General features: G+C 44.5%; 1 long non-coding RNA gene across 2 annotated transcripts; it reads left to right on the top strand.

The window, feature by feature from the left end:
• The first annotated feature begins 6,854 nt into the window (after positions 1–6,854).
• On the top strand, positions 6,855–21,577 carry LOC132683507 (uncharacterized). Of its 2 annotated transcripts, XR_009612261.3 has the most exons (4): positions 6,855–7,370; positions 10,228–10,310; positions 15,369–15,460; positions 18,803–21,577. It is a non-coding gene; the product is annotated as an uncharacterized LOC132683507 (long non-coding RNA). The 2 variants fall into 2 exon arrangements; XR_009612262.3 differs by lacking the exon at positions 10,228–10,310.
• Positions 21,578–21,621: the final 44 nt, after the last annotated feature.

Below are 21,621 nucleotides of genomic sequence, written 5' to 3'. Positions count from 1 at the left end.
TGATTTGGGGTCTGAATTACTGTTTTTTGTTGTTTTTCATTTCTGTTGGGACTGTTTCTCAGCCAGCAGCTATGCCGAACGCAAGCTGTTTCACTTCGTACGTTTATAAGAAAAACGTACATACTTTAAAACACTGAGCAATTTTTGTATCATTATGCTAGACCTGCTCATTTTATTTTCAACGAGATTGCACTATGCCAGAGGGCTTTGATCTGTCGCAGGGCTCTCTTGGGTTCATTGCTGCTGTTCTCAAGTCACCCCCACTCAGACAGGTAGGTGGGAGTGAGGAGAATTAGCCAATTGTACAGAAAAATCAAAGACACTTGGTTGCAAAGGTATCTACTTCTGAGAATTACCATGAATTTTGCATGCCACTGACTAAGAAAGGAAGGAAGGAAGTGACATCTTGAAGGCCCTGGGTTTGGGCGGGCTGCGGTGAAGCAGACCAGCTGTTATTTTTCTGGCTGGTTTCTGGCCTGTTGTGATGTCTTTTATTAAACCAGCAGAACTTGAACTTTAAAACCTGTTTTAAAACACCGTGTTTTGCCTTCTTTTCTAACATCAGGCATAAAAGTCTTGTGAGTTTGATCAATGAGGAAGATTTTTTTTTTTTTTTTTAATAAGAAACAAACACATAAGACAAGCAACGAAGAAGGGGAAGAGGTGCTACACCGAGAGAAATACAAAGAGAATTGCCAAAGAGGTGGAGGGAGACAAAGATGGCCTGAAGGCAATGATGTCTGACCCCTTCTCTGCTCAGGCCCTGCAGTGCCCCTGAGAGGGGTTGCCCAGCCCTCGGCCAGAGAGAGAGAGAGAGAGAGAGAGAGAACTGTGCTCAGGGACAGGGCTGGACAGAGAGCCTGGTCGCACGTGCTGGCCAATACCACGCACATCTGTTTGATCTGGCACTGCTCACCGACCAGCTGTTGGCACAGAATCAGAAAGGGCAGGTGGGGGCATTGGGGAAGGGGCAGGAAGGGGAGAGGGGATTATGCACAGTTGTTCCAAAAAGGAGAATGGCGGGGAGGGGGGGGAGCGGAGGGGAGGTCAGGAGGAATGAGGCTGAGAGGGGCCCAGGGGCAGGCAGGGGCAGGAAGCCCACAGCTGTGGTGGTGAGCACCACCATTAATCGCCCTCTGCAGCAGGTGAAGTCCCTGAGTCAGAGTCCGCAGGCACTGGCCATGTGACTTTAGCAGAAATTCAGGCACCGGGCCAGGTTTGGGCAAAGTGTCAGGAATGCTTTATCACTCTTTCCTTTGACCCATCGGCTCTCTCACTACTGGTGACCCTCTCAGACTTCCAAACGGGCCACCATGTTGTGTCCCTCTTTTTCCTACAAGGTTAAGCCTTCCGTTGCCTACCTCAAATGTTGGGTTTTGTTTTTTTCTTTCTGAGCTCACAAAGACTTACTTTCTCTAAACTGTTAAGATCCTCCCAGCTATCTAGAGAGAACGCTGGAAAGAATAAGCCTTCCCACTTAACAGAGGCCCTAGGAAGTGTAAGCAATATTCCTGAAGTCACCTGGCTCAGCCAGTGGAAGAACAATTTAGGCGAATGCTGACTCAGCAACATTTGCCCTGCCAAAATTTGCTCTGGTCCAAAGTTCCAACCATGTGCCAGGAGGCCGAGTTGGTGAGTGGTGAGTGTACTCACCAGGGGAGAGCTGTATTATTATGTAACCTCAGTGTGAAATCTTACACAAGCCTAAGTTCTTTGTCCACCATTTATTCAACGCGATGTGCCAGAAACCATGCTGGCTCTCAAGTAGCTCACCATCTGGGCGATCCTTTTCTGAGTCTCTAACCAACATCCATTACCTGAAGGGAATCCATTCTGGTAACTCCCGTGGGTTTGAAAATCTCACACATTCATCACCTTGGCACTTGAAAAACTTCTTCCCTACTGTTGGCATCACATGTGACAAAAGAGGCAAGACATCGCATGGCAGCTGGGATTGATTACTGGGTCTGTTTGCTTCTAGGACCTTCTCAGCGCCCAGAGGCTCTAAAGAGCATGAGATGGAATTAACAATATTCAATTCGAAAGATGTAGAAGAAAGACCATTTCATATGGTCTGCCCTAATAATATAGGTTCTGGCTCTGAAGAGTTCCAAGGTTCAAATCCTCCCTTTGCCGCTTATTAGCAGAGTGAAATGAAATCACCCCTGTAATGGCATGGAATTGGGTTACTCGTATGCCCAATTGAAGAGGGAAGGGAAGAGGGAGGCTTGTCCTTTACAGACAGGACATCCATAGTGACAGCAGCCTATCTTCAGCCTCCCATGGTTTTTCTTTATATAATACCCTGATTTCCCACCTTGTGCCACCACAGTTTAACACACAGATACTAGGGCTAAACTTTCCTACTCAGGAAGGGAACTTCAGACCATAAACTATCTACAGATAATATCAGCAAAGGTAAGTCTGATTCCTCAATGACCTATCACCATCCAGGCTTCCCTGAAGGGAAGCCCCACATTAACTCTCTGGAGGCCTTTTTAGCTGCTTCCAGAACAGGACCTTCTTGATCGTCCAAATGGAAGATGATCTTCTTCTGGTTTTCTGTAACACATTTCCCAGCCTTCCCTCTCTCCTTCTGGATCTTATCCCTTATCTCTCCAATTTCTGAACACCTTGTTGTACTTCTCCCTCACTGGCTCACTCACCTGGACCTCCGTGCCCACAGGGGCCACACCGCTTCCCGTCACCCAGCCTTCGTTGCCTTCCACAGCGCACAGCTCACCACAGCCTCTATGCTGCCTGTGAGTCATATAGGGTCACAAGTAACATATTAATTAAATGCACATTTGCATTCTCAAATTAGCTTCCATAGTCTGTATTACAGTTTTGAAGCATTGTAGACACTATATTGATGTAAAACACAGATGTCCATAGTCATCCCATGTAGAGCTCTTTCTCTGGGACCCAACTGCCACAACTACGACTGGCTGATCGACACCCTGACCGGTTGATAGTCTGAGAGCTCCCAACTGACTGGTGTTCAGCTCTGCTCCAGGCTGAGGGCTGTTACTGCGACCCAGCCTCAAGTTTGTCCTTTCTGACCTCACGCCCTAGGTCCCATGACGCGTCTTATCCCCGATACTGAATACCTGATCCCATAATCCACTGGTGTCCTGATTCTCAGAGCTGTCAAGCCTCCCAGGTATTACCATTGGTCACCAGCAGCCACACGTCCTGTCTGAGACCTTTGGGAACAGGACTGGCTCCCAGCCTCCCCCTGGCATGATGATGTAGTGGAAACAGACTCCGGGTTTGAATTCTTACCCCATTGCCTCTTACGTGACCAGCCATTTGATCTCTCTGGGCCTCAGTCTCCTCATCAGTAAAATAGGAACGAAAACACCCTGGCAGAGAGTCTGTGAGAATTCATGGCAATGCAGAGGGTTTAACACAGAGTCTTGCTCAGGGAACGGTAGCTGTTTTTCTTTGAATGGTTATCTTGCTCAATGCTGACTGCCACCTGGCCTGTCACCTCCTGCCTGTCCTCATATGCTGCTGGCACTGCCCACACCCACACCTCCCTCAGGGCCTCGTCTGGTCTCCGAGTTCCAACTTTTTCCGCCCCTCTGAGTGAGTCCCGCTGTGTCTGTTCTGACCGCTGGCTGTGCCGGTCCTTGGCAACTCTTCTCACCTCCACACTCAGTGACCATCGTGTTGGTAGCTTGCACTCGGCCACAGAGGTACTATTTATTTACTCCACAGAAATCAGCAAGCCGTACAACAGGGCTCTTTCCCCTGGAGAATTTCTAGTGAAACATTTGCAAGCACACTTGCGTGGACTCTTCATTCTTTATGTACCTTCTCTACGCCTGATTGCCTGACCTGAACTCTCATGTGTAGTCCTTCTAAGGGAACACCTCAGAACTTTTCTTCCACGCATGGACTGGCCTCTCCTTTCAGCAAGAATGCTGCTAAATCCCATGCCGAAGTCGACAGAGCAACTCTGGGCCTAGGCATGGAAACATGACACCAGGAAACAAAAAAAATCTAACACCTATACATCAACCTCAGGATTGACCCCACCACTAATGAGCTCTGCTCAGCACAGCCAAAGCATTTTCCTCCTGCCGGCCCCCCTCCTGGTGATGCAGACTCCAGGGGCCCAGGCCTTCACCTGAGCTCTCTGATGGAAATCTTCCAGGCCCTAAATGACCAAGCCCTTCATGCCCCTCCTTGAATGCTTCTGGCTTGGAAGCACTCCTGTCCTGTAGCAAAGAGGGTGTGGCAGGAAACGAATCCCTTACTGCTGAAAAAGGAAGCCCTGCCTTTCCTTCTTGTTTTGAAGGCTCTAAACCACACGTGTATGCTAAGGTGTAAGCATTTTGAGGGCTCAAATCTTGTTTCAGAGGCCTGAGCAAGTGCCCTGCCCCTCAGCGGTGTCGAGTTCAGATCTGCTGTACCTGGGACCCCTTCTGAAGTTTGTAATGGTTCCTTAGCGCAGGGCCACACTTAGCTGTGTATGCCCTTGAAGAAGGACTTATTAAGTGAATAAACAGTCCAGGGAGCACGTATGGTGGGGTGGAGGAGGGAATTTTTTTTTTGTTTTGTTTTGTTTTTCTTTGGAGGAAACGTGTTCTTGTGAATTTCACAAAGCAAATCATCTGCTGTCGTACAACCCTATCTATCTTGGTATCTGTCCTGGGTCTCCTTTCAGCAGTATTTTGTTCCTGACTGCACCTGAAAGGATTCCCACAGCCCATCCTTCTTGCCCATTAAACCTTAAGTCCTCTTTTCTCCCCACGGGACCCATACATTCTACCCATTTTCCTCTCTTCACAATTCCAGACGACCCACGGAATGCAAAACACTTCTCACTACCCCACTTCCTCCTGTATACCCACCCCTCAACTTGCTGCCTCAAAATAGGCACACCGACTATGCTTTCGTGTTGCTGTCTTTAATGATGTTCTTTACAGGGACACCAACAGAGAGCGACGTAGGTAGGGGAGGAACGAAAGTTCCAGAGTTCTCTCCTACGTTCTCCTGACTCAGGTCTCTGACCCACACAAAAATGTGAAATGTGAGCCCATCGTTCTAATAACCCTTCTTTGCCTCTCTCTCTTCTCCCCTCTCGCCTTCAGGGCAATGCCTCCTGTGCTGTCGGATTACTTCTAGTGTAATGGCAGACATCATGACCTTACTGAGGCACTTCGCGGCTTACAAATCACTTTCTGTCCATTATTTTGGTGAACATCAGAACCTCCTTTTGACCCAGGTGTTGATGTGACTGCCACCATTTTAATGGGTCAATGAGACCGTGTAGACAGAGCGCCCAATAGATGCCTGTATCAGTCTCCCCCCACCTATTTCGCCCCAACCAAAGAAATACAGCGATTAGACAACGATTGTATGTAATCCTTAAAAAGAACCTGATTCAAGAGATTTTTTTTTTCCGCTGAGGAAAACATTCTCAAATTATGTTTTAACTCTATGTGATGAGGGAAATCCACATACACTTTCTATTTTCCACCCAGCTGGCAACTGCCGCTTGGTGGACGACCAGACCCTTCCTTTTGTTTTGACATAGTAAAGTCAGGGTGCCTCAGACTGGACATCCAGATGACCTCTTGCTGTACTTCAAAAATCAAGGTTTGAGCCAAATCTGGATCAAGATGAAAAATTGCCATTATTCTGGGGCGCCTGGGTGGCTCAGTCGGTTGGGCGGCCGACTTCGGCTCAGGTCATGATCTCGCGGCCTGTGAGTTCGAGCCCCGCATCGGGCTCTGTGCTGGCAGCTCAGAGCCTGGAGCCTGTTTCAGATTCTGTGTCTCCCTCTCTCTGACCCTCCCCGTTCACGCTCTGTCTCTCTCTGTCTCAAAAATAAATAAACGTTTAAAAAAATTTAAAAAAAAAATTGCCATTATTCCCCTGCTGGCTTAAAAAAAAAAAAAACAAAACAAAAAAACTTATTACTTTTTTCTTCCTGCTTTCTGGTCCAAATTACCTCAGAAGTATTTAGTTCTTCAGATACAGAATACCTATTGTCTACCCCATGTTGGAATAACGCAGAGTTTATTTTAAACTCTTTGTCATTTTAAACTTTTCATTAACTCTCACTGGCCTTTGTAGGTACCTGGCTTTTCTCTCCACACGAGTCAGGTACCTCCTGTGCCTTCAACATATTGACATTAGATTGTAGCATGGAGAGGACCAGGGGTCTGCTCAGTGTCACCCTTCAGAAGTCATCTTATTAATCAATTGGATAGAAGATCAATTGGTTCATTCAACACATACTTACTAATCACTTACCCCGAACTCCGATAGAACTTGAGACCCAGTAGCATGAGTATGTGAGTTATGAGTGCATTATCCACACCTCCCGCTTGGACCGTGAGGCCCTTCAGAAGAGTCTGGTCTCGGCTTACCACTCCCTGTCTTCTGACATTGGGCAACTCGCTTCACTTTGGGGTGCCTCAGTTTCCCCATTGGGGGAGGCAGATAATAAACAGCATTTGAAATCCACTGACTCACTTTCTTCCCACTCAATTCAGCAAATATGAGTAAAGCACAGAGCATAAGAGTTACTGACAGAGCTCAAAGAAGGAGGGATTGAGTGCTACTTAAGAGAAATCAGTTCTTTACTGAGGCTGGGAAATGGCTACACAGAACTCGGTCATCCAGCTCTGTCTCCTTTTGTGCATACTTGAAAACGCCCCTACAAAAAAGAATCAAAATAAATACGGGACAGCCTAGCAGGCTTCAGATGGTGGGTAGCAGCCGAGCAGAATTGGAGCAAGGGTAGGATTTCAATGAACCGACACTGGGTCAGGGGCCATTCCAGGCAGGGCAGGCACATCCAGAGCCAAAGCACAGCAACTGGAAAATACAAGGTGTTCACAGAGAACTGGGAGCAGTCATGTGTGGCCACAGCACGGGGTGCAAGGAGGGAGTGGTGGGAGATGGGACGGAAAGGTATCGTGAGGTCAGAGCCGGAAGGGCCTGCAGAGGCCCAGTGAGGAGCCTGTGCTGGATTCGGTTCCACGGGAAGGTGACCTCACTGGGGAGGCCGGAGCCGACCCTGCCCCTTCTCAGCCCCCTCTGAGTGCAGGCCCGGGAGAAGGGCATGGGGCAGAAACTGGCAGAGGAGTCATCGCCCGGCTTGTTTCTTCACCAGGAAACAAGGTTTCCTGTAACTCAGACCGTGAATCAGCATTTCCTCTGTCAATAATACACAGAGAGAAATGCAACAGCACAGGGCTTGGGGGGGGGAATGGAAGACAGGAAGGAATATTCCATGACACGCTGGGCTCTGCTCTCCTTTCCCCCTCCCCGCGAAACACTCCTGATAAGTTCCCAAACGACACTCGGGCTTCCTACGAGACGTCTCGAAGACAGCTTCACGGTATCACGTAAGGATGAAGGCCCCCCACGTGCCCAGCTCTCTTGCCGTAGTTTGTGTTTTTGTCACCACGGGGATAAGCAAGGGCGCTGTCTGCATTCTCTCGCGTTAGAACTAGACATTCGTACGACGGTGTTTCATCCTTGCAGAAGGTTGGAGGGTGTGTTTGATTGGCCTTTTAGTTTTCACACACCCCTGTCCAGTATCTTATTTGATTCTCATAATAACCCTGTGAGGTACACAAGGAATATTATACCTATTTCACAAGTACAGATACCAGGGCAGGGACACGGAATGATTCTTCCTGGCAGATCTGTTTTGAAGGAGCCGGAACGGATCCCAGCCCTTCAAACCCCAGTCCAGGGTTATTTTCAAGGTCATAGACTTAAAACAAATAAAGTTTGTGATTATATATTGTGTAGATAGACAGACATGCATACATGCAGTGTATTTATTTAAAATATAAATATATCCTTGGGGCACCTGGGTGGCTCAGTCGGTTAGGCGTCCGACTTCAGCTCAGGTCATGATCTCATGGTTCATGAGTTCGAGCCCCGCGTCGGGCTCTGTGCTGACAGCTCAGAGCCTGGAGCCTACTTTGGATTCTGTGTCTCCCTCTCTCTCTGCCTCTCCCCTGCTCACACTCTCTCTCTCTCAAAAATAAAAAAATAAATAAACATTTTAAAAAGGCTTAAAAATAAAATAAAATAATTAATTCATACTATTTAATATAAGTAATACAATATATTTATTTAAAATATGCTTAATAATTACCAAGCTAATTAACAATACATTTAATTTAAAATATTAGCCATAAATCGCATATGTACTTACATTCTACCTAACACCTGAAAGAATTTTATTCACTCCCTCATTCCACTCGTTCATTTACCAAATATTTATTGATACTGTGTACTGTGCCAGGCTATGTTCTGGATGCAGTAGTGAACAAAACAAACAAAACACCCTGCTTTCATAAAGCTGGCAATCTAATTGAGGAAGTCAGACAGCGAATGAGGTAAAAGTCAAATACAGTGTTGGCGAGTCATATATGCTTTGAAGAATGAAGAGACCAGAGAAGAGGGCTACAAGTGTTGGAAGTATGCGTGGTACAGTTTTACGCGAGACGTCCTGTGACAATCTCCCTGAAAATGTGACGCGTAGGGGAAGACCAGCAGAGGTGGGCAAGCAAGCCATGTGGATCCATGGGTTGGGGGGGAGCCTGCAGAAGAAACGGTAAATGGCCAGACTCTGAGGGGTGCCTCCTTGGCACTTGCAGGACACGGTGAAAAGTCAGGTGTGGCCGGACGGGAGGGAGAAAGGGGAGGAGGGGAAGAAATAGGACGCCAGAGACCGACCACGCCGGCCATTATTCAGACTTGGAACTGACTTAGAGAATTGGCTCCTCATTTACTCAAAACCCAAACCCAAACCGACCAAACGAACAAATAAACAAACAAGCAAAAAAATTAAAATAAAGCAAGGCAAGGGTTAAAATGCGAAGTAAACCAAGACAACAACAGAAGCCTGTACAGGGGGCGAAGGTTGGTAAGGGAAAGAAAAGGGCAAGGGAGGAGGGAAGAAGTGAATATATCTATATATATTTTTTTCTTTCTTTCTTTCTTTCTTTCTTTCTTTCTTTCTTTCTTTCTTGCTTGCTTGCTTTCTTGCTTTCTTGCTTTCTTTTTTCCCTTTCTTTCTTGCTTGCTTGCTTGCTTTCTTTCTTTCTTCTTGTTTCCCTCTCCCTGTCTGTCTCTCTCATCTGGAATCTGGATTCGGGTGCTTTCTTGCTTTCTTTTTTCCCTTTCTTTCTTGCTTGCTTTCTTTCTTCTTGTTTCCCTCTCCCTGTCTGTCTCTCTCATCTGGAATCTGGATTCGGGTGCTTTCTTGCTTTCTTTTTTCCCTTTCTTTCTTTCTTGCTTGCTTGCTTGCTTTCTTCTTGTTTCCCTCTCCCTGTCTGTCTCTCTCATCTGGAATCTGGATTCGGGATCCAAACCCTCAAGCCACTGCCACGGCCATTTCCTGAGGGAGCCAGGCAGTGGCAAATTCAGGCAGAGGAGCAACATTATTACCACAAGCTTGGGCCTGGGCCCCAGACCTCAGTGAGATTCCTACTGAGCTGGGCAGCTGGGACTCAACAGGCCTCCCCTTGCTTAGGCTACAGGCTGAAAGCAAAATGAAACTCTGCCAAACCAGGCCTCCCAGGGACAGTGGCCTTCTAAGCAGAGCCCCCTCCCAGGCAGCAGGGATAGACCATCAAAGCTATCAACTCAGCCCTGCAGAAGTTCCCTTTCTTTTTTATTTTTAATTTTTTTAATGTTTATTTATATTTGAGAGAGAGGTGGGGGGGAGGGGCAGGGAGAGAGGGAGACAGAATCCGAAGTAGGCTCCAGGCTCTAAGCTGCCAGCACAGGGCCTGACACAAGGCTCGTACTCACACACTGCGAGGTCATAACCTGAGCCGAAGTCGGACCTCACCCGACTGAGCCCAGGCGCCCCCCAAAAGCTCCCTTTCTAACTCAGGAGTGCATCATACACTTGCTTTTGACCCCGGCTCATCTTTGAGCATGGAGCACACGTGTGCCCACAGACATGGGTGTGAAGAGGAGGGGAGACAGTAGCCCCACGCTCACTCTAGAAACCAGCGTTCCCTCACGTTTGGTTCTTTCTCTGTGTTCGTCCTACAGGCTTAATAGGCAAGCTCATATGCAATCCATGCCCATACGGCCTCCACTACCTCCCTACTGCCTTCGAAAGTTGTAGAAAATTTCTTTGTGTGACTTCCCCAAACGTTATCATTGGGACCAATGAGAGAGTAGCTCAGTCCCCCAAAGCCTTTTATAAATGTCTCCTTGATTTGCCTCCAGGAGACACTGACATAGATCAGAATAGGACAAGTCTCCAAGCCAACCGGACACAAGGTGGAGAAGTCCCTCGCCATTCTCATCAAGTACGTGAACAAACAAGAGAGATGCTATCCCTCAGAGACATGCGAGCAACCTCAATCCACCCAGGCATATCATGATCGGGGTGGGGGGAAATAGCTAAAATAAGGCTCTGAACGGTTTGTCTCATTCATGCCTTTCCGCATCACCTCCCTCCAAAACTATCAGCATCTTAGTTTGAGTCTCTTCTGGGTTGTTGTTTGAAAATCAAACTCTTTATTTAGAGGTACTGGTAAACAACTTGTGTACTTGTAAGAAATACAGAGAGAGCCTATGTATCCTTCACCCGATGTTAACATCTTGCGAACTCATAGCGCAATATCATAATGAATATATTGACATTCATACAGTCAAGCCAGAGGATATTTCCGTACCCCAAGGATCTCTGATGCTGCCCCTTCAATAGCCAAACCCACTCCACTCCCTCTTCCATCTCCTCCTTGATCCCTGGAAACCACCCTTGCGTTATCCATTCCTAAAATCTTGTCAATTCAAGGATGTAATATAAATGGAATCCTATCGTATGTAGTATGTAACTTGCTGTGATTGTTTTGTTTTTTTTTTTTCCTATCAGGATAATTCTGATTAGGAGATTCACCCAGGTCGTGTGTGTGTCAAGTTAGCTCCTTTTCATTACTGAGGAGTATTCCATGTATGACTACATCACAGTTTGTTCATCTTCTGAAAAGACATTTGAGTTGTTTCCGGTTCGGGGCTATTATGCACAAGTTTGCTGCAAATACTTGTGTACGGGACTTTGTGTGAACATCAATCTTCATTTCCCTGGAAGAAATGCTCAGGAGTATGGTTTCTGGGAAGTATGATATGGCATGCTCACTTTTTTTTTTTTTTTTTAAGACACTGCCAAAGTATTTTCCCAAGAGACTGTATCCTCTTATATTCCCACCAGCAATGTATGAGTGAACCAGTTTCTCTGCATCCTTGCTGAGCTCTTGGTGTCACTATTTTTTTGTTATTCTAGCCATTCTGATAGGTGGATAGTGATACCTCGTGTGTTTTCAATTTTCATTTCCCTGCCCTCTAATGCTGTCGAATGTCTTTCTCTGCGTTTACTTGACATCTGTCTATATTCTTTGGTAGAATGTCTCTTCATATCATTTGTTGATTTCAAATTAGATGCTTTGTCTTTTAACCTTTGAGCCTTTGACAGATATGTTTTAATATCTGACAAGTATTTTCTTCCCAGTCAGTAGTTTGTCTTTTCATCTTTTTAATGGGGCGCTTTGTAGAGCAAATTTCTTTCAATTGCGATGGAGTGTCATTTACCAACTTTTTCTTTCATGGATTTTGCTTTTGGTGTCAAGTCTAAGAACTCTGCTTAGTTCTAGATGTAATTCTAGATACTAGTTTTAGGAGTTTTTTTCTTATTTTTTTTCCTAAAGGTTTTATAGTTTCATGTTTTACATTTATTTTTATTTTTATTTTTTTCTAGAGACCAAGAGTGAGAAAGCACACATGTGAGCAGGGGAGATGAGCAGAAGGGGGGAAAGAGGGAGAGGGAGAGGGAGAGAGAATCCCAAGCAGGTTTCATGCTCAGAGCAGAGCCCAAAGCAGGGCTCAAACTTGCGACCCTGGGATCATGACCTGAGCTGAAATCAAGAGTCAGATGCTCAACCAACTGAACCATCCAGCATCCCTCATGTTTTATATTTAAACCCATTTAAATACTTTTTTTTTTCAACGTTTTTTTTTTTTTTTTGTTTTGTTTTTTTTTTTTTTTTTGACAGAGAGAGAGACAGAGCATGAACGGGGGAGGGGCAGAGAGAGAGGGAGACACAGAATCGGAAACAGGCTCCAGGCTCTGAGCCATCAGCCCAGAGCCTGACGCGGGGCTCGAACTCACGGACCGCGAGATCGTGACCTGGCTGAAGTCGGACGCTTAACCGACTGCGCCACCCAGGCGCCCCCATTTAAATACTTTTGAATCTATTATGAGTTAATTTTCATTTGAGGTGTGAGACTTAGGTTGAGGTTTGTGTTTTTGTTTGTTTGCTTCTGCCTTTCGGTGTCCAATCACTCAAGCACCACTTTTTGAAAAGGTTATCTTTTCCCCCATCCACTTGCTTTTGTGCCTTTGTCAAAAACAGATGGTCGTATTTGTGTGAGTCTATTTCTGAGTTCTCTATTCTGTTCTATTGATCTGTGTATCTCTCTACAAACACCACACAGTTTTGCTTACTATGGCGGTATAATATGTCTTGAAATGGGTGGACAGATTCCTCGACTGGATTCTTCTTTTTCCAAATTGTTTAAGCTATTCAAATTTCTTTACCTTCCCGTATAAATTTTAGAATAATCTTCATGCATACCAAAAATCTTACTGTAATTTTGAGAAGAATTGTGAAAATTCTGTATATCAGTTTGGAGGAAATTGATGGCTTTACTAGTGTGGTACACAGAATAACGGCCCCTGAAAGATTTACACATCCCAGTCCCTGCAAACTGTAAATACGTTACCTTATATGGCAAAAAGCGTTTTGCGATGTGATGAAAGGCCTGGTGAATTATCCAGGGGATTCAACGTAATCACAAGGCCTTTATACAAAGGAGGTGGAAGGATAAAGCCAAAGGAAGGGACACGTGATGAGGCAAACAGTGGAGAGAAAGAAATCTGAAGGTACTATGCTGTTGGCTTTGAAGATAGAGGAAGGGGCCATAAACCAAGGAATGCTAGTGTTTTCTAGAAGCTGAAAAGCAAAGAAGGGGATTCTCCCCTCAGAGCCTCTGGAAGGAACCAGCTCTGACAATACTTTGATGTGAGCCTCATAAGACCCAATCCCACACTTCAGAAATCCAGAACTATCAGAAAATAAATTTGCATTGTTTGAAGCCACCGAGTTTGTGGTCATTGTTTGAGGCAGAAATAGAAAATGAGTACAACTATGTTGAGTCTTATAATCAATGAACAGAAATAGTATGCCTCTTCATTTATGTGGATCTCTTTTGATTTCTTTCCTCAGCATCTTCTACTTTTCAGTGTACAAGTCTTGTACATGTTCTGTTACCTTTCCATCCAAGTTTCTTATTTTCTGAGTGATGAGAAGTGATATTATATTTTGAATTTCAAGGTCCATGTGTTCATGGCTAGTACAGAGAAGTACAATTGGTTTTTGTATGTTTATTTTGAATTTTTTTAATGTTTATTTTTGAGAGAGAGAGAGAGAGAGAGGGAGAGAGACAGAATGTGAGTGGGGGAGGGGCAGAGAGAGAAGGAGACACAGAATCTCAAGCAAGCTCCAGGCTCTAAGCTGTCGGCACAGAGCACAACATGGGATTCAAACTCAGGAACCATGAGATCATGACCTGAGCCTAAATCAGATGCTTAACTGTATGTTTATTTTTGCATCCTGCAACCTTAATGAACTCACCCATTAGTTTTAAGAGTTTGGTTTTGTTTTGTTTTGTTTTGTTTTTAAAGAATCCTTGTAATTTTCTACATAGCTAGTCGTGTCATCTATAAATTGGGACAAGTTTATTTTGGGGGCACCTGTGTGGCTCAGTCTGTTAAGCCTCGGACTCTTGAGTTTGGCTCAGGTTATGATCTCACTGTTCCTGAATTCAAAGCCCCACATTGGACTGTGTGCTGACAGCATGGGACCTGCTTGGGATTCTGTCTCCTCTCTCTGCCCCTTCCCTGCCTGCACTTTATCTCTCTCTCAAAATAAATAAAAACAAGGGGCACCTGGGTGGCTCAGTCGGTTGAGCATCTGACTTCGGCTCAGGTCATGATCTCTTGGTCCGTGAGTTGGAGCCCCCCTGTCGAGCTCTGTGCTGACAGCTCAGAGACTGGAGCCTGCTTCAGATTCTGTGTCCCCTTCTCTCTCTGCCCCACCCCTGCTTGTGCTCTGTCTCTCTCTGTCTTTCAAAAATGAATAAACATTAAAAAAAAAGTTTAAAATAAATAAAAACTGTAAAAAATTTAAAAAAAAATTTTTTTTCTTTCTGAAATTTACTCATTTCCTTTTCTTTTTTAAAATTTTTTTTTTTTTTTTTTTTTTTAGCGTTTATTTATTTTTGAGATAGAGAGACAGAGCATGAACAGGGGAGGGGAAGAGAGAGAGGGAGACACAGAATCGGAAACAGGCTCCAGGCTCTGAGCCATCAGCCCAGAGCCTGACGCGGGGCTCGAACTCATGGACCGCGAGATCGTGACCTGAGCCGAAGTCGGACGCTTAACTGACTGAGCCACCCAGGCGCCCCTTTTTTTTTTTTTTAATTTTTTTTTTTTTTTTTTTTTTTTTTACTCATTTCCTTTTCTTGATGCTTCGCATGTGCTAGAACTTCCAACAATGTGAAGAAAAGAGGTGAAAGTGGACATTCTTGCCTCATTCCTGATCTAAGGGACAAAGGATTCAGGCTTTCACCATTAAGTATAATAGTAGTCATAGGGCTTTGTAAATTCTCTTTATCAAGTTGACGATATTTTCCTCTAATCATAGATTTCTGAAAATTTTTATCATGAATGAGTATTGAATTTCGTCAAATGCTTCTTCTGCATTGACTGAGATGATCTGTTGTTTTTCCTTCTTTAGGCAGTGAATATGGTGGATTAACACTAATTGATTTTTTAATATTGAGCCAGTCTTGCATCTCTGAAATAAACCGTACTTTGTCATGGTGCATAATTTGTTGGTACTTGTTGAATTTTATTTCATATTTTGTGGGTTTTTTAATAATTTTTTTTTACCTCTATATTCATGAGAGTTGTTGGTCTGTAGTTTTTTTTTTTTTTAACGTTTATTTATTTTTGAGACAGAGAGAGACAGAGCATGAACAGGGGAAGGTCAGAGAGAGAGGGAGACACAGAATCCGAAACAGGCTCCAGGCTCTGAGCAGTCAGCACAGAGACTGACGCGGGGCTCGAACTCACGGACCGCGAGATCATGACCTGAGCCGAAGTCGGACGCTTAACCGACTGCGCCACCCAGGCGCCCCTGTTGGTCTGTAGTTTTATTTGCACTGTTTGTCTGGTTTTTGTATCGAGGTAATGCTACCTTCATAAAATGAATTGAGGATTGTTTCCCTTCTCTTGTATTTTCTAGGAGACGTGTAAAATTGGTGTTAACTCTGTTGAAGAATTCGTCAGTGAAACCATCTGAGACTGGGGATTTCCTTTTTGAGAGCTTTTAAAATTGTGAGTGCAATTTCTTTAATAATAATTATAGCGCTGTTCGAATTACCTATATCGTATTGCATACGTTGTAGTAGTTATTGGGGAATTGGTCTGTTTCATCTAAGTTGTCCGATTTTTGTGTGTAGTTGTGGCATCTGCCTGGTGTTTGAAGTCTTCTCTAACCCATTTCTAACTCTAAACCACCTCTTGAACCTTTTTCCCCCTCTCTTCCACTGAGGCCCAGTGGATCTGTGTGAATGGGGATCTCAGTAAATGGGATTCTTTTCTGGGATTCCTCACACACTCTGTGCTTTCTCGCTGCCACACCGTGCTATTGTCATTCTCTGCTCCTGGAACACCCCAAAGTTTCCTTTTTTTTTTTTTTTTTGTCTTCTCATTCAAGGGTCACTAAAAAACTGCAAGCTAGCTTTTCTATTTCCCTGTGAATTCTCCTGTCTTATTTGGTCTGTGGCAGTTTTGTAATGTGGACCAGAGACTGCCTTGTATAGATGTTATTTGTGAACATGAGCTTATGTCCTCTACTAGGCTGTGAGCTCTTTGAGGGATGGAACTCTGTACAATTCTCCTTGGCTTCCTGCATGGGGTATAGCATAAAGTACATGCACAAAAGACATCTGAAGAAGTAACTCACATGTGTCCTTGCGTGATAGTCAGTCCATCCAAGACATCTCTTTGAGTTCCCATCTTTAGGGTTTTAGACAGCTATTTCCCAGTTATTTCTCTGAAACAGGGATCGACCCAGCATCTGAAGAGAACCAGTTCCTTGAGTACTTGAAGGGGAAAGAGTTACTCTCAACACCAATTCAGATCTCAAGGGAAAGACATACTGTGTTTTTCAGAGTCCTGAAGACTGTCTCACAAAACTACAGGTTCATTATGAAGAGATGGGACACAGCCAGGGATCTGGAAATCTAGCAGTTTCCAAAAAAACACACACCTTCTCCTGCCATCCAAATTAGTAGTTCAAAATCTCCTTAGCAGAGCCATACTAAATGGAGATGTATTAAGGAAGTGAGATGGAAAAGCGATCTCCATCAATTCTCAGCTCAGCAGGCATCTGTATCCAACAGTATCATTGAGACTGACTTTGCATGAAGAGGCCCAGGCTGGGAATGAAGATTCTCCAGAGAATCCTCCCACCATCCCAAAATAGGAGCAGGTGAAGTGGCTGGGAAAGGAGGCAGAGGCAGGGATGAGACAAAGTAGGGAGAAGGGGAAGCATTTTCCACTCTTGTGACTTCCAAGATCGTCTCTTGGTGATCCCATTGTCCTTCTCCTAGTCTGAGCCTCCTATCAAATCTGCTGTTATATCCTTCCATTCTATCTCTCAGCCTCTTTCCCTGCCTCAATCTGTCCTAAATATAGGACCAAAACGATCTCTCTAAAACTTAACTGTGATTGTACCATTTATATTTTCCAAGAGACCTTCTTACATTCCCTAATGCATGGGAATAATGTGACATGCCTTCACCGGGCATTCAAGGCCCTCTGCATGGTATCATTTCATCTCCCAGTATCCTAGCTGGCAAGAGCAGAATGGAAGGAATACAGAATCTAGAAGCAGATCTGTGCTCAAATCTAGCTCAGTTTCCTAATAGCTTCACGATCTTGGGTAACTTATTTAACCTTGTTGAGCCTCAGTTTCTTACCAAAAAATTAATCAAAGAACAATAATAATTCAGGTTTGTGGTGAGAAATAAATGAGGCCATGAGCGTTGAGGACATGGCCCATAACAGGTACTCGGTAAGTGGTAGCTCTTTTGACCATGCTGAAGTACGTTGAGCAAATTCCCAATTCCTGTAACATCCCGGAGCCTTTTCACAGACATAATGGCCCTGACGAGGTTACCAAATGCCCTTGCACATGGAGTAGGGAGAAGAGACTGGCCACAGATGACGGATGGGGATGAGGGCGTAGCCACATGAGGTGAGCTGCCCATTGTTAGAGACAAACAATGAACAGAACTCTGAGAGGGGCCGTGGATATCACAGGGGAGAGGGCAGGTCCAGAAATTCATAATGGCTGGGCAGGGTCCAGCACTTTCAGTGTCTGATTTTCTTCCCTGAGCCTCAGAACAAGCCCAGGCCTGCCTCTCCCCAGCTGATGAGGGCACCTCTCCCTTGTCTTCACGCGGCTGAATTGTCTGTGCTTTTTTTAAGGGACATCTTTGTTATGTCCAGCACAGAGGAGAGGTCGGTGGTGGGCAACTCAACCTGGGATGTATATCTGAAGTGTGTTCACTGAGGCTTGTATGGCGATCATACCCATTATGTGTGTGTGTTATTATAAGGGGCTCAAGGAAATAGTGTCAAGAGACTCACTTCATAAGTACGTTTATTATTATCTCCGCTGTTCAAGCCACACAAAATAAATGTCTGGCATTTCCAGAAATTGCTATCGATTCGGCAGCAGATTTTACAAGGCCAATCAATAACGGTTTCCTCTGTGCCCCCCGCCCCCAGTGTATATTTATTTGTGATCGAGCTTTCTGTTCCTCCTGTGCTTTCTAGTGCTTGTAATTGGTCCAGAATAAATGGATGATTTCATCTTTTTCCAGGAAAAAAAAAAAAGAGTGAGAGAGAGAGGATAAAGAACTCTGCTATTAAAAATACCTCCCTCCCCTTCCCAAAAACAAAGCTGTGTGCATATATGTATATATGTGTGAAAGAGAGAGAGAGAGCCTGCATTTAAACTTGACTGCCAAAGTAAGGCCCTCAACGCAGAAACCACAACGTGTGGCCTGTTTTCCCTGCACCTAAACCATGCCACAGGAGGAGATTAGGGACCCAGAAAGCCACACAGACCTTTCTAGTCATGGTTTCTTCTAACATGATGGCGTTATACCTTACAGTGTCACCCACTGTATAAGAGAGTCTCAGAGCAGGCTAGAACTTCAAAGTTCACCGGCCCAGCCCCCTCTTCTAACAGATTAAAACACAGAGGCTCAAAAAAGAAAAGTGGGTCTACCCTCAGCTCTCTTGCCTCAGAATGTGACCTTATTTGGAGACAGGCTCTTTACGGAGGTCATCAAGTTGAGATGAGGTCATGAGGGGGTCCCCAACCAATATGAGTGGTGCCCTTATAAAAAGGAGAAACTTAGGGGCGCCTGGGTGGCTCAGCAGGTTGAGTTTCCAACTTCGGCTCAGGTCATGATCTCACAGCTCGTGGGTTCAAGCCCCATATTGGGCTCTGTGCTGACAGCTCAGAGCCTGGAGCCTGCCTCGGATTCTGTGTCTCCCTCTCGATCTCTGCCCCTCCCCTGCTCATGCTCTCGCTCTCTCTCGCTCTCTCTCTCTCTCTCTCTCAAAAATAAACAAACATTTAAAAAAATTTTTTTAAAGGAGAAACTTGGACATGGAGGGAGACACACACACAGACAGAATGCCATGTCAAGATGAGAGCAGAGATCAGGAAGATACTTTTTCAAGCCAAGGAATGCCAAGACTGCCAGCAAGTAGCCAGAGGCTAGGAGAGAGGCACGGAACAAATTCTCCCTCACAGCCTCACAAGGAACACTCTGATCTCAGACTTGCACCCTTCGGAGCCGTGAGGAAATAAGCTTTTGTCGTGTGAGCCTCCCAGTTTATGATACCTTGTTACAACAACCCAAGCAAACGAAGACACTCGTCTTCCCCAACAGCCAGTATGCAGGAGACCCAGCACCAGAAGGATCCGGAGCGAAAAGTCAGGAAAATGTTAGAACTACCTGAGAGGCTCAGACACCATCTTTGATCATTTTATTCCAAATAAACACAGCACCAGCAGAGAGGGTCTGCATGTCCAACTTCTCAGGGACAAACTTTTTGCCACTGTAGAGAAAGTTAACTGCTAAAACTACATAAAATTGATTGTCCATGTGGTCATGCATAGGTCATGCTCCAGTTTGTTCTATGATGGAGTAAAGAAAATATGTGTCCTTCCAGGCAAAATATAAAAGTAAAGACAATCTATGGCAAAAAAATAAGGCTATAGATTCACAAGGGTACCTTCGCTGATGTCTTCCTAGGGACAAAGGCAGACACTCCGTTTTGCAGCCAAAATGGGCCGGGTGAGTATGTACCTCTGACCTATGAACAGCAAATGAAAGTGGCAAAAGCAGAAGCATAGAGGAGTTTATGCGAGTCTCCCATGCCTTCCTCCTCCACTGCCACAGAGGCCCCGGACGTCACTTACAGAAGGAAGGGAGGCACAAAATTAAAGTAGACCGGATCCTTAAGCCTCTGATTGGAAGGGAGCCGCCTCGGAAAACCATCCGACCCTCAGTGAAGCTTCTGCAAGAAATAAATAGTTGCCTATGAGATTTGGGGGGGGGGGGGATAATCGAACCTGGCACTATGGCCTGACTCAGACGATGATGATGGCCTTCACCTTGGCAACCTGTATTGGACCTGTGTACTATTCAAAAACAAAATAAATAATAAGCGAGTGGAGAAATATTCACTTGGAATTTCTCGTGTGTCTTGTTACACACGAGAAGAGCCCATTGGTAGAAGAGCCCACCCCAACTATGTCCATGTGACTTCCTCTGAAAACACAGACCCTGGACCCCACAGTAAAGGAAAGGCCTCCTTGGCATTCCTGATGACTTCTCCAGTGGGAGCTTGGACCCTTACAGATAGAATGGCGTTTCCCGTTCTGGGCACAACTCTGATTGTTAGAAATTTATTCCTTAGGATTATCGATAATCAGACTCTCTGTTACCCCCAGCCGCTGGCCTCAGATCTACTCTTCAGAGCTCTGCAATAACTAAGAAAAAGTCCATCCTTCTCCAAAGCTGCTCTCCCCCAGGCTGCTGTTGTAATCAAAGGAGATTTCTTTCCAGAAGCCATGTTAATCAAACTATCACTAATAAGTCAAATCCCAATAGAATGTGGGCCGCAGCATTGTCCCAATTATTTTGTTGTGTTAGGATTTTATGCCATCAAAAAAATACTTGAAATAAATGGGATTCCACCTGGGGCCTAACATTCTTTCAGTTATGGAAAGATTTGCATCATAGCAATATTTGTTTTATTGGGATTTAACCTGCCCATCGTTCTGCTGAGTGCCTGAGTATGAATGTGGGAAATAGCTTTCTACCACCATAAGCTCAGAAAAAATGTCAGTGAAATGCTGGCAAATAGATTATGATTGCATCGACAGCTCTTTTCATAAGCTAATGGGCTGTCTAACCTACTCATGCCTGCTGTCCCCCATAGGGTCTTGTGAGCACACTGCCAAGGAGCTCGTTGGATTTGGCAAATTGATACACTGGGCTTGTTTGACTTCCCATTTCTATGAATGATCGTTAGATATTTTAACAATATGTTAATGTGCTTAGAACGCCTAATGGGGCATTAGTTAGGCAAATACACAACTCAGTTGAGAGCTCTCCTGTTAACACAGGCAAAAATCTATTCTTTTTCTTAATAATGGATTCCCTTCCTGGTTCAAGTGGAAAATTTTAAATGTGTACATACGCATGAAGTTTCTTAGTCCTATAATTTATGTTTGATCGTCAGGACTTGTGTAGAAGAGATAACACGCCATTTTACTTGAAGGACTCAAGGAATCCAACGTGAGGGCTAAAAAACACATGAAAAACTGGAACCTTGCTAGTAAACAAAATCTTTTTTTAATACATTTTAAGTTCGAATATCTAGCATTGGCATGGCTGGGGAAAACACTTTTATACACTCCTTGTGGGAGCATAAATTGAGACAATCTTTCTGAAATGCAATTTGGCAAACATAACAAAAGCCTTTAAAGTGTGCATACCCTTTGACCCAGACCCAATGATTTCACTTCTAGGAATTTATTCTAAGGAAGTAACACTGGGTGTGTGCAAAGATTTATTTACCATGCTTATTTAGATGCCTATTGCAACATTATTTACAATAGCAGTAATTGAAAAAAAACCAAATAGCTAACAAAAGGAAATTGGCTTTTTAAGAAACATGATACACTTGCTTACCCAACGTGTTATTACACTGGCCTTAAAATACGTGTTATAGAAGAACTATTAATATGAAAACAAAATCACAATATACTGTTAAGATTTTTTTAAATACAAGTTTCAAAACCATATTTTTAGGATATCAGTTTTGCAACAAGTTTTAAACAAACATAGAAGAAAACGTACCAAAATTTAATAAGGCTTGTGTCTGCAAGTTGGGTTTAC

Source organism: Panthera onca, chromosome C2, assembly GCF_046562875.1.
Source record: "Panthera onca isolate mPanOnc1 chromosome C2, mPanOnc1 haplotype 2, whole genome shotgun sequence".
NCBI classification, from domain to species: Eukaryota; Metazoa; Chordata; class Mammalia; order Carnivora; family Felidae; genus Panthera; species Panthera onca.
This window is presented reverse-complemented; position numbering and strand designations above follow the sequence as displayed.